Here is a 12,017-nt window from a genome sequence, read left to right on the forward strand (position 1 = left end):
TCTTCCTTCTCCTGCCTCCCTTCCTAGAGCCCTCTCAAAATCTTTGTTTTTCTTCCTCCTCTACTCCTTCTCACCTCCTCTTCCCCTCTTTCATCTCCTCTTTCTCTTCCATTCCTTCCCTCTGCTTTTCTGTTACTTTTCAGTCCTTCTCATCATCCTCTTTCTGTTCCTTCCTCTTCCTCCTTTCCCATCCCCCTCTCTCCTCCTACCTCCTACTCCTCTCCTCCCCCCCCACCTCCGCCTCAATGTGCCATCTTCTCCTCCCCTCCAATAAAATTCTAGGTGGTCGAGATAGGAGAGGATGTCGCTGGCCACCCCCATTCACAGGGCCAGGTTTTGGTGACAAGAGGAAGCTCGTGGTGCTGGTTAAAGGCCCGCGTTGTGCTCCCTCCCAGTCGCCCTCTCTTGTCTTTTGGGTCCCTAGGGTGGTATGCAGAAGTCCAGGTCAACTCCCTACTTCCACCCTCCCCACCCAGGCTCTGGCTCAGATCTCCTCCCGCCCCAGCGTCGAGGGCCTCTCTAGGGATTCTCCCCTCTCCTCCCGCCCCCAGTCCCGTTCCCTAGTTGCTAAGGTCCCTGGAGTAGCAGCAGCCCGGGGCTTGCGAGATTCCCCACCCTCAACCCTGACCCTGCAGCTGGGTTTCCCCCAGCTGATCCCGAGGGCCACAGACGGAGGATGGCTGAACCTGGCACGGAGAGATGTAGAACCTGGCTAAGGACGCCCCGCAAGGGCCAAAGACCCAGCCCTCTGTTCCCCGGCCAGGTCCCTGTAGTTCCAGCGCTCGTGCCCCCGTTGTGCCTATCGCAGCCTGGTGCTGAGATACCAAGGGAGGTAGGGAGGGTGTGTGGGGGTGGAGCGGCGAGAGACAACAGGTGAAGCGACAACACCCCCGCTTTCATCCCAAGCAGGGTCTGGTACCCGTGTGTGGAGTAGGGGGGCAATGCCTGCTCCCCATCCTCCACCAAGCTCCCAGGTCCCAGAAAGCTGCTTCTCCTAATGCCAACCCCCACGTCTTTCCCCCATGCCTAATGTTATCCTGGCCCAGAAGAGCTAATAGCCCGCGATGCCTTTGCTGGAGTGCTTATGGGGTGACCCTAGAGGACAGCGGGAAAAGGGGGGGAGGTCACGGGGGGCTTCCAGCCCCTCCCAGTCCCTGGCTGCTTTCCCGCCCCTGATTGGCTGAGCGTCTCTGGAGCCCAACTTCAGTCATTCAGTTTGATTCCCTAGTCCAGGCAGACCCTGAGCAGAGTGATCCAGGGCGGGAGGGGGGTGGGTGGGGGAACTCAGGGGTTTGCACAGCTGGAGAGCGCTATTGGGTCAGCCCTTGGGGGAAAACGAGCAGCCCTTCTCGTCTCCCCCACCCCTCCCAGGGGCCAAAGGGAAGCCAGTCTCTCTGCCTCTACTCTTGCCGTTACTCCTTTCCTCCACCCCCCCATCCTTTCCTTAGCCTGTCTCACTCTTTCGCTCTCTCTCGCTCTCTCTTTTTCCCTCCCCCTCCCCACCCTCCCGCCCTCCCCACCACCTCCCCCCTGGTTTCTAATTCCTGCCACTAGCTCAGCGGCTCATTCAGCGGCGCCTTCAGCAGAGTGGAGTGTACCAAAGCTGAGATGCAGTTGTGTCTGCCCGCTGTCTAGTTGTGAATGGGACTTGTCTCCTTCCTCTGTTCTGGGGGTGACAGCACTGAGCCAGCCCTGGAGGACCCCAAGGTAAATGTTTGGGGAGCTGCAGTAGCAGCCCCCCCTCCTCAGTTTTTATTAATGTATTTGTATAAGTGGGGGGAAGTGAATGAGGCTAGCTGGCTATCCCCCTTTCGGGGTTTGAGGGTGTGTGTGTGTGTGTGTGTGTGTGTGTGTGTGTGTGTGTGTGTGTGTTTTGGGGGGAATGGGAAATCTGCCGCCGCTGCCGGGTTTGGTGTTTAGCCAAGGTGGATGGGCGCTCAATGGCCAAAAAAAGGAGGGGGGGGGAGGAGGTTGAGAAAAGCAGATAGCGGATTTTCTCTCTCGCTTGGCCAGATGCGGGCTCCTCGAAACCACTCTGCTTGGGGGATCTTGGTGGGGGTTGCCAGATGTGGGCTCTAGTGATGATTCACTCTCACCTTATCACCACTTTAAAACTGGGGTTCCTTCAGCGGCAGTGGCTCAGAGAAATTTTTGTGGGTAAGGCGGCGGGGGTGCAGCGCGCCCTTCTAGGGACCCAGAGGTTCTAGCGGTCCCGACTCCCGGCTCAGAGAAAACGCAAACCGAGCTAAGGGGCTGGGGAGGAGGGGAGCTTTTGTCTGAAGGGACTATTCAGGGCTTCGCAGGTCGGAACCTCTAAGGGTTTTTCCTGGAACGTTGTTGATACACATCTGGAAACAAGTCTCCATTCCCACCACCACATTCCCCCACCCCCGAAAAAAAAATACACTCTTAAGGAGAAATCTTTCTCCGTAGGTTCCTGAAATGCGAGCTGCCTTAATTTTCCCCGAAACAGGGTTGAAAATCTCGCAGCTCCCCCGTTTCTCCCTCACGCCCCTTTTTCCCCAATCAGCTCTACCCAGAGAGGATTAGAATCCTCTTCCTGATTATGGAAAACGGGATGGATGGGAATGGAAGATCTGGGCAATGGGAGGGCAGCTCCTGCAGGAGACGGGAAAGGGAGGGGGAAGGGGAAAGGGAGGGGGGAAGGAGGACATTCCCAGGCACTTTAATTGTTTCGTTATGTGTCAAGACATTGCAGCAGTACAGCCAGGGTGCAGGGTGGCAGGAATCCTTATTCTGCTTCCCTTGAATCCCGTCCCGCCCCTCCATCCTGTCGGCTTGTGCAGGGGACCCGCAGGAGACAGTCATCAGCTCTCTCTGGGCATTCACACCATTAACTTTTAGACCAGAACCATCTCTCCCGCACTGTTCTTCAGGAGCAGAAAGGGCAGACCAACATTCACATACGATGGCTTTCTCTTGGCCACATTTGCCCATTTATTGCTTAAACCTTTACAATATGAAGTTGGCGAAGACGGAACCAGGATGAGCCAGTTGGCATCTATGAGACTTTTCATTCTAAGTGCCCTCTGTCCCTTAGAAAAACAAAACAAAACATTGTTGTGACTATGCAAAACATTTACCTACCCAGAGGAGATCATTTGTATTTAGAAGAGTCCCCCTGAAAGTGGGCATAACGATGATGATAATAATAATAACAAAACAGCAACAGTAACAATACCTCACATTTCTACGGTGCTTTTAGGTTTACCAAGTGCCTTCCTCCCAAAGTCAGTGAGCTAAGTAGTGCAAGTATTAACGTTCCCATTTCACAGAGGAAGAAACTGCTGAGAGGTGAAGCATTCGCGGTGATCTTACACCCACTGCCAGGATCTTCTTTTATTCAGAAAGTCCTGTTTTAGTGACCAGGATTCCTCCTTCTCCTTTACTCTCTTCCATGAAACATTCCTGGGTGCTGGAAGACCGTGGGGTGGGCGAGTAGGGGGGAAGCAAGGAGTTTCTCCCTGCTGATTTGCGCTGATGATGCAATAGGAATTTCACGGACCATTGCGCTGCTATTAAGAAATCCAGGCTTTTAATTATTTAATAATGGAATTGTTGAATGGAGACAAGCCATAGCTAATGGAGGAGCAATTGTTCATGAACCCTTACGGAGGAGAGAGATTTTGACCGGAGGAAGAACCCCGATTCCAAACCTCCTTCCCCCAAAAAGAGAAATCTTGTACGGAAGACTAAAATGTTTTCTCCTTCCATTTCTTCTGTAAGTCTCATTAGTGTTTACTAGTTTTTTTTTTTAAGTTTTGTGTTTAATTATAAAGATCCTGTGATGATTAATCCGAAGTAGGGGTAGATCCATTCCTTTAATGCTGTGGTTGCCAAACCCCCCCCCCCCCAGTGATGGTGAGAGTCCCTGGCTTTCTAGGGGAATGGAAATGCAGATGTGTGCTTGTGAGCCACAATTCCACGGCACCGCATCAGCACATTTTAGAATGTTAGACCACAAGTCACTATAAAGAAAAAAAAAATTCAATATTCCAAGGAGCGGTAAGGCAAGGGCTCTGACCTTCATTCTAGGAACCCAGGAACCATTTTCCAGAACATTTAAGAGTCTAAACACTAAGAAAATAGAAGTTGTCAACGTACTTATAAGTGTATGCAGGGAGATGCCCAGAGAACAAAGAGAGAAAAGTTACAAAACAAAGACATAGAGTTGTCATCAAGTGGAATTCTCCAGGACAATGATGTACCCAGGCACAGCAGTGATGATTTCTGATCTGACGCTGACGAGCTTCTATTTTTTTTGCCCTCGAATACTGACCTTGTATTTAAAAGTGAGATGGAGCATAACACAAAGGAATGTGGTTAGAATACACACTATGAGCCACATTTGGAGCCATTTAAACTTTGCTCCAGTATGAATTATCAGGATTTTGTGCTTTTAAAGCACAAGGATGAATGTATTCATTTATGAGATAACCCTGCTGCCTGATAGATGTGTGCAAAAGTATGTATTTGTATGTATCCATTCATTTTATTTGTGAATAGCAGGTTAACTGGTCATTTGTATAGCTAGTTTTTAAAAGTGAAAGATTTTGGGAGTGGGGAAAAAAAGGAGAGGAAGGTTGGAAGAAATAAAGGATTGTTTCCATGGAACTCAAAATAGAGATAGTTGAAACTACAAGATTCTTCCTGCTTTAGTGATAGAACAGATGTTTTCAGATTCAATTGAAGTAGCCAAATATCTTGATTGTATTTGATAAGTTGAATTATATCTAGCCTTTTTATCAGAACTTCAGATATATCTCTATTTTTGAAAACTAAATTCTATTGTAAATTCAGATTTTATAAAATGAGGCTATAAAAAAATCTCTTCTTTGTAAAATGTTTAGATCTCCTGGCTATCTTTTTGTTAATGCTGTTGTTGTTTCTTTAAGGAGGGTACATGCTCCAGTTATTTTGAGGAATGCAAAGCAATTTCATACCGTTCAAATAACAAATGTCATTACCATCATAACATTGCTCAGATATTGGGGGCAATTACATCACTATCTCGAAAAGACCACCACTTCAGGGTGGCTGGCGTAACCAACAGAGACTTTGGCATCTATATTCTGTTTTCCACAGCACCTAAGCAGCATTAACAAGGCATAATTTTGTGCAAACTCTCCTTAGCTTCAGAAATTCAGACAATAATAGAGACCATAGAGATCATATAGGCCAACTCCTTCATTTTATAGACAAGCAATGTATGCCTTGGTTTTGAATTCATATGACCTGGGAAGTTGGGGATTCACATGTAATTCCAATGTTCCTCTCTGTTATAACAAAGTGTCTTCTATCTACCTGGAAACAAATCAGTTTTATCATGTTTGGGTTAAGCTGATGATTCAATAGTTTTTGGTTTGTTTCATTAACTAAATTTTATTTTAAATTTCTTCTTTCTCCTTGACACGTTTTCTCAGAGGCCCAGCAATTCTTTATATAAATCCTGCATGGGGATTGATGTTACTTAACAAAGCTTTGTGTCTAACTTGTCAACATTTCTGAGTTCCTTTATGATGCAAAAAAAAAGTTTTCCTGGTAAATCTAAGAGCTACATATAAATAGATTGGTTGGATCGGTTATTTAAGGAATCAAACAGCCTAAAATTTTTTGTCTTTTTCCTCTCTGATGAAGTTGCCTTTTGTGTTATGAAGATCAACTTTGGGGAAAAGAAATGATTCAAAGTTAATAATAAATTATTTTTAGAGGATATTTTCCAAGGTAAAATTTTGATCTTTGAAATTTTAATGAATTGGGATGAGGTAGAGACAAGAATAAATTTCATGAATGTATTTATTAATTTATTTTCCACCTACAGGTCTTTTATTATTTTTTTGTAATTAAACTAAAGAAAGTTGAGAAAATGAACTTAAAATATGGGAATTAGCTTTTCCCAAGTGTCCCTGTGCTAGGTATTACCAAAATCTGCTGTTTGAAAGAATGGGGAGCACCAGATGCTTGGGAGATATAATTAGACAGCTTTCTATTATGATTTTGACGTGATATCAAGAACATTGTACCTACTCTGATTCTGTATTTCTTTAGGGAAGATCACATTTCTGAACACTAGAGGGCAGTAAAGCTCTTCGCTAACTTGCTGCCCGTGGCCCATCTGCTTTCCAGGGCACCATGAAAAGACGTTTTGTTACCACCAGCCTGGCTAGCCCTCTCAGGAGAGACAGAATTCAATCTAGATGTGGTTCAGGCTAATGCTCAGGCAGTTTGTCAGGATTAGCATCTTTCTAGTGTGTGGATCCCTTTACCTTCAACATCCTATTACCACCTTAGAGTTCACCAGAAAGTTTGGGAATCATGTAACTTTAGATTAGTTGAGGAGGGGCCTAGCTGAAGTCTAGGTATAAAATAAATAGTGATGGTTTTCCCTGAAGGCTTGATTTGGGAGAGATTTTCCAGCACGTTTTCATGTAAAAACAGCATAATTTCAGACTCAGGAGGAAGGAACTAGCTAAATAAAAGAAATACAGTTGGAAATATAAGGGAGACTGTTGTCAGGCTAATCATCTTATTTTCTAATCCTCTTATTGGCCATTGTTTCAAGAGATTTTGAAGACTCCTAGAAGAATAATTTAATTTTCAAAGAGAACAGTTGTTAGATCCTTGGTAAATACTTGGGGAATATGGGATTTGATTGTAATAGTAAATAACTATTGGTTTCACAGCATTCCTGATACTGCTATACAATAAAACAATTTAGCAAAAGCTCACATCTTAAATGAGGCACATCCTCGTATGCTGAATTTGCTAGGATCATTTGTTTTTCCTATGGTGTTAGAGACACTGCTATTTATAATTAAATCATACATTTCTGGGTGTAGAAATTTAGATTTTTTTTTTGGTGGTTAGTTTCATAAAAGTTCTGAATGAGTAGGAAACATACCTATTAAAGCTAAGTCATAAATATAGGAAAAGCTCTATTTTTGACCCATTTTCTTAAGTAGATATTTATTTATGTGTATGTTTATTTATGTGTTTTCTATTGAGCAAAATGATCTCCCCAGAGATTGGCACAGGAGTTCATCTGAGTTCTTAGCTGCGTTGGAATAGATAGTGAGGTGATGTAGTAGAAATCAATGTAAATGGATTATGGGAGTGAGTGTTAAGTAACTGAGTAGAGAATAAGATAGAGTGATTTATAAGTTGAATGCTCCTTCACTGTGAAGTTTATTTAACTTAAAAGTATAAACTTATTTTCATCCCTTTACAGTGTAAGGACTTGTGAGTGATGTCAGTTTGAAAGCTCTTGAACTAACTTTCAGATTCACTTAATTAGTCATCAAAGGTCTTGTTTTACAGTTTGCTTTCTTGCTTCAATATTTCCCTGACTGGATGATTGTTACTCTCTATTCTAACTCTAACGTTTTGTGATTCTGCCTCAATGATTCCGTGAAAGAAAGACTATGTTCATGTGGTTGAGATTCTTTGGGCTGGGCTTAGCTGGCCCTTATAGGAGCAAGAAGGTATTCACTGAGTTAATAAAAGATATCAAACACTGACACTATTATATTTTCCTCTGACGGGTTCCCAATAATTTGAGAGCAACTGATTTCCTACTGTGTTTTGTACATAGTAAGCAATTAGTAAATGCTTCTTGATTCATATATTACATATTTAGCATTCCACTTGCATTTGCTTCAACAAATATAGCTTTGCAGAGCCCCCTCCCCCCCCCAAAAAAAAACAACTTTGCTAGAATAACATAATGTAACTGGTCTGTGTGCTAGGAATGCTCATCTCATTTCTGCTTATGGAAATTATAAGCTGTCCCCTTTTTGTGAAGTCTTCCATACTCTTCCCCATTCTTAATTTCCAGCATGACTGTGATCTTTTCTGTCTTCTAGTCCCTCAAAATGCCCCAGTCCTCCCTCATGCCCTTGTTTTACTCCACACTCAAATTATAGATACGTGTATAGGTGTCTTTTGTATTACCAGATTACCTGATTGTAAGTTTCTTGGGGTCAGGGACCTTGCCTTATTTCTTTGTCTCTCTCCCAGAACTCAACACAGGGTTCCAAGAAGAGCAGATATTCATATAACAATTTTAAGCAAATGCATTACACACATTTGTTCTCTCCATCACAATAAAGATTTCTGAATTAAATACTCCATCATCTCTTCTTAATTTCCTCAGCTCCTCTCTTTTAAAATTAGACTCTCACAAATTAGTCCACTGTATTTATTGTTGTTTGAATTAAATTGCCCCAGAATGTGCTATTTCCTCAGCACATTAAAATACCTTGAAGACTGTTTTGATTTGATGTTTTGTTTCAGCTGTTATTCATTGTTAAAAGTACCAAAAAGGTTTTAAAGTATCCTTTCTATCTATACCTGTAGGGATTGAGGGACAGACATCTCTGACTTTAGCCCTTGAAATAGTGATTTATTTTCCATTTGTGTTATAAGGATCTCAAATGTGGCCATGTAGATGACAGAAAAAGATATCTTACCTTAGCTCATGTCTCAGAAGTTGAATTTTATCTTCCTTTTGAAATACTTAAAGGAATAACAACGTGAGGAAGGAAACATGCATGTTGGTGAGAATATATATTTGACACTATTGGTCAATACATAAAAAAGCACAGTTTTTTTTTTCCCTGTGGATAAATGAGCTTCCCTTACCTTTCCCTTTCCCTTTTCCTTTTCCTTCCCCTTCCCTTTTCCTTTTTTTTCTTTTCTTTTTTCCTCCCAGAAACACTTTCAAGAGTTTGGAGGCAGTGATTTCACCGGAAATTGAATAGGAAATGGGCAGGACCTTAAAAAGTCCCCTTATTTTACAAAAAATGAAGTTCAGCCATAGGGAATTGAAGTGACTTGCTCAAATTTCTCCAGTCAGGTCTAGGATTCAAAGTCAAGTCTCCTGAGTCGAAATCTCCCTTTTCCAGCATCCCCTTCTGAAATTTGGGTCCTTGAGCAAGTTATTGAGTTAGTATATCACTGACAACTCTATCCGTGAATGAGATGCTAAGTACTTCCCTGTACCTCTGCAAAATGATTCTCTAGATTAACCATTAACTAGAGTACTCTTAGGTAAGGGATTTAACTTTTCTGGGCCTAAGTTTCCTCTTACATAAAGTGAGTGAGTTTATTTGGTTGATCTGTAAAGTCCATTTCAGCTCTAATAGTCTATCATATTAACTGATGCTTCCTAATAGTAATCATATTTAGTCCAACACTGTTTAGGTTGAGCTCATTACAACCAATAACAACAACAACAGAAACACTTCTCTCTCTGTTTATTTGCACCTTTCTATTTGAATTATTCTGTAAACTAAAGTGATCTATTCTTTCTGAATGTAAAATATTCAAGAGTCAGTTTGGGTTTTAGAGAGGATTATTGCCTTTGAAAAATGATTCTTTCTTTCCCTTCCATTTTTCAAATATCCATTTCACTTTGAGATTGAGTAGGAGTATTACCCAATAGAAATGCAATTTTGGAAAATTTTACCCAAACACTTAATAGTATTTGATGTTGAGACACTTATCCATAGTTAAAAAAAAATTGAAAAATAAACTTTTGCATCACTACTAGGCTGCACAGTGGATAGAGTTGTCAGGCCTGAAGTCAGGAAGACTCATCTTCCTGAATTCAATTCTGGCCTCAGACACTTACTAGCGGGGTGACCCTGGGCAACTCACTTAACACTATTTGCCTTAATTTCCTCATTTGTCAAATGAGCTGGAGAAGGAAATGACAAAGCACTCAAGTATCTTTGCCAAGAAAACCGCAAATGGGGTCACGGAGAATTGGATATGACCAATATGACTACACAACAACAATATATCTTATAAGATAATTGGTCTCTTGATAAAATCATCTTGATTTCAAGTAAATTCTCATTTGTTTTCAAGTTGACCTTAGCTTGATTTTACATAAAAACAATTTGAAAATTGACAATTTTAGGTTGTAAGACAACCATGAGTATGCAGGGTTTATCACAATTGACTTTTTTTTTAAAGATTATTTATTAATAGACTCAGAAGTGATTTTATGTAAATAAATTCACTTTTTTCCTACAAAACAGTCATTGACATTTGCACAAAACTTTAAGGTTGGCAAAGGTCTTGTTATTTATTTTCTCTCTTGAAGTTGGAGTGATTTCCTCACAGTTTCTTATCTGTGAACCACCTGTAGGGTACCTTTTATTAATGATAATTGAAAGCTATTGAGAAGGAAGCTTTGATTTGAATGGTCCAATAAGGCTGAATGAGAGTATGGCCTGGTTTCTCATGTTAGACCTTTACCACAGTGATCGTTCTATTCCACATAAGATGTTTTCATATGCCATAGTCCAAATGTTCTAACAACAGCTCAGTTCCATGAACTCCAGGAGGTAAACTAGATTGGTGGACTGTGTTGGCTGAAAAGCATTGTGTGAGAAGGTAGCATGAAACAGGGTGGTGCAGTGGAAAGAACCCCGGATTATGAGGCAAAAGAATTGAGTTGCAGTCCTAGCTAACTGAGTAATCTTTGTGGAAGTCATTTAACCTATGTATACCTCAATTCCCTCATTTATGAAATGAAGAAAACAATTGTCCTAAATACGTCCTAAGGTTGTTATGGAGATCAAATGAGATGTTTGTTAAAAAAAAAAAGTAAGTGTTCATTGATTTCAACTCTTAATAAATGTAAGCTCATGTGCTCAGCATATTCTGACATAGCTAGGAACAAATCTCTAAGACTATACGTTGGAGATGGGCTGTCTATTTGCATAGGTAAAACGTAGTTTCCTAATGGGAAGCTCCCTTCCCTAAAAGCAGCTGAGTGGCCCAATGAAGAGTGCTAAGCCTGTGGACAGAAATATCTGAATTAAAATTTGAGCTCAAATGCTTATTAGATTATTAATGGGATGCTGAACATGTCATTTAAGCTCTGCCTACCTCAGCTTCCTCAAATGTAAAAGAGAGAAAATAATAGGACCAACCTATTATTGGGATTTTGTGAAAATGATATGAGACAATACCTGTAAAACTCTTACTATAGTGTCTGGCACGTAGGAGGTAATTAAAATTTTTGTTTCCTTTCTTCTTTCTATACACTTAAAATTCATAGGTCTGGGTTAAAAAAAGTTTATAAGCAAGGCTAATGGGGCAGTGTGGTTCAATGTATAGCAAGCTGGCTTCAAGATAATATAAATTCAGTCTTATCTCTGACACATAGTTCTTATGTGATCTTGGGCAAATCACTTAACTTCTCAGGGCTCCACTCAGTTCTCTAAGATTAGAAGTTTTACAGAAGATGCTAGTGTGCATTAGTGGAGGGGCCTTCCTCACCTGGGAGCTCCCTACAGCTGAGAAATAAAGGGTCCCAAGCACAAACAAACAAAAATGAGAAGATAGAATGGTATATTATGAAGATAAATTTGACAGATATACAAAGGGTAGATTGGGAAGGAGAGAGAATGATGACAGGAAGTTCAGTTAAGAAGGTATGATAGTAGCCCTGGTGAGAGATAACTAAGGTCTGGGCATGGGTGGTATTAGTGCCAATGAGGAGAAAGGGATAGATAGAAGAGATATTGTGAAGGTGGAGTTAAGTTGCCTTGGAAATATGTTAGATATTAGGAATGAGGGCAAGGAGAGTCTAAGATAATTTTGAGCTATAGGAGCAGCAGACGTTTGGGGGAGATGATGAGTAAAGTTCAAGACATGCTATGTCTAATGTAAAAATGTTCCTTTATATAGAATTCCAGTCTATATCTGTTTGAACTTTTCCCGTTGGTTTTGGGTATGCTTATGGGAATATGGCAGAATTTAATTCAGTTCAGCAAAACTTATTTTTTAAGGCAGTAGAGTAGGAGCTGAGAACATAAAATAAATCTTCCCTCTTCCCCTCAAAGAGGGTCTTTCAATTATTGGAAATCAACTAGTATTTATTAAGCATTTATGTACCTTTCAATTGTTGGAATTCAACCAGTATTTATTAAGCACTTATGATGTACTTTTCAATTATTGGATATCACCCACTGTTTAAGTAA

At 41.3% G+C, this 12,017-nt stretch overlaps 1 protein-coding gene across 1 annotated transcript in view; it reads left to right on the forward strand.

Moving 5' to 3' along the window:
- Window positions 1–1,526: 1,526 nt before the first annotated feature.
- The window catches only part of CDH11 (cadherin 11), a 212,933-nt gene continuing 202,442 nt past the window's right edge, over window positions 1,527–12,017 (forward strand). Inside the window, exon 1 of the mRNA XM_020963167.2 lies at window positions 1,527–1,707. The gene's annotated coding sequence lies outside the window, so the exon portion shown is untranslated. The remainder of the gene's footprint in view (window positions 1,708–12,017) is intronic.

The sequence above is a fragment of the Phascolarctos cinereus genome, unplaced genomic scaffold, assembly GCF_003287225.1.
Source record: "Phascolarctos cinereus isolate Bilbo 61053 unplaced genomic scaffold, phaCin_HiC Scaffold_2;HRSCAF=192, whole genome shotgun sequence".
NCBI classification, from domain to species: domain Eukaryota; kingdom Metazoa; phylum Chordata; class Mammalia; order Diprotodontia; family Phascolarctidae; genus Phascolarctos; species Phascolarctos cinereus.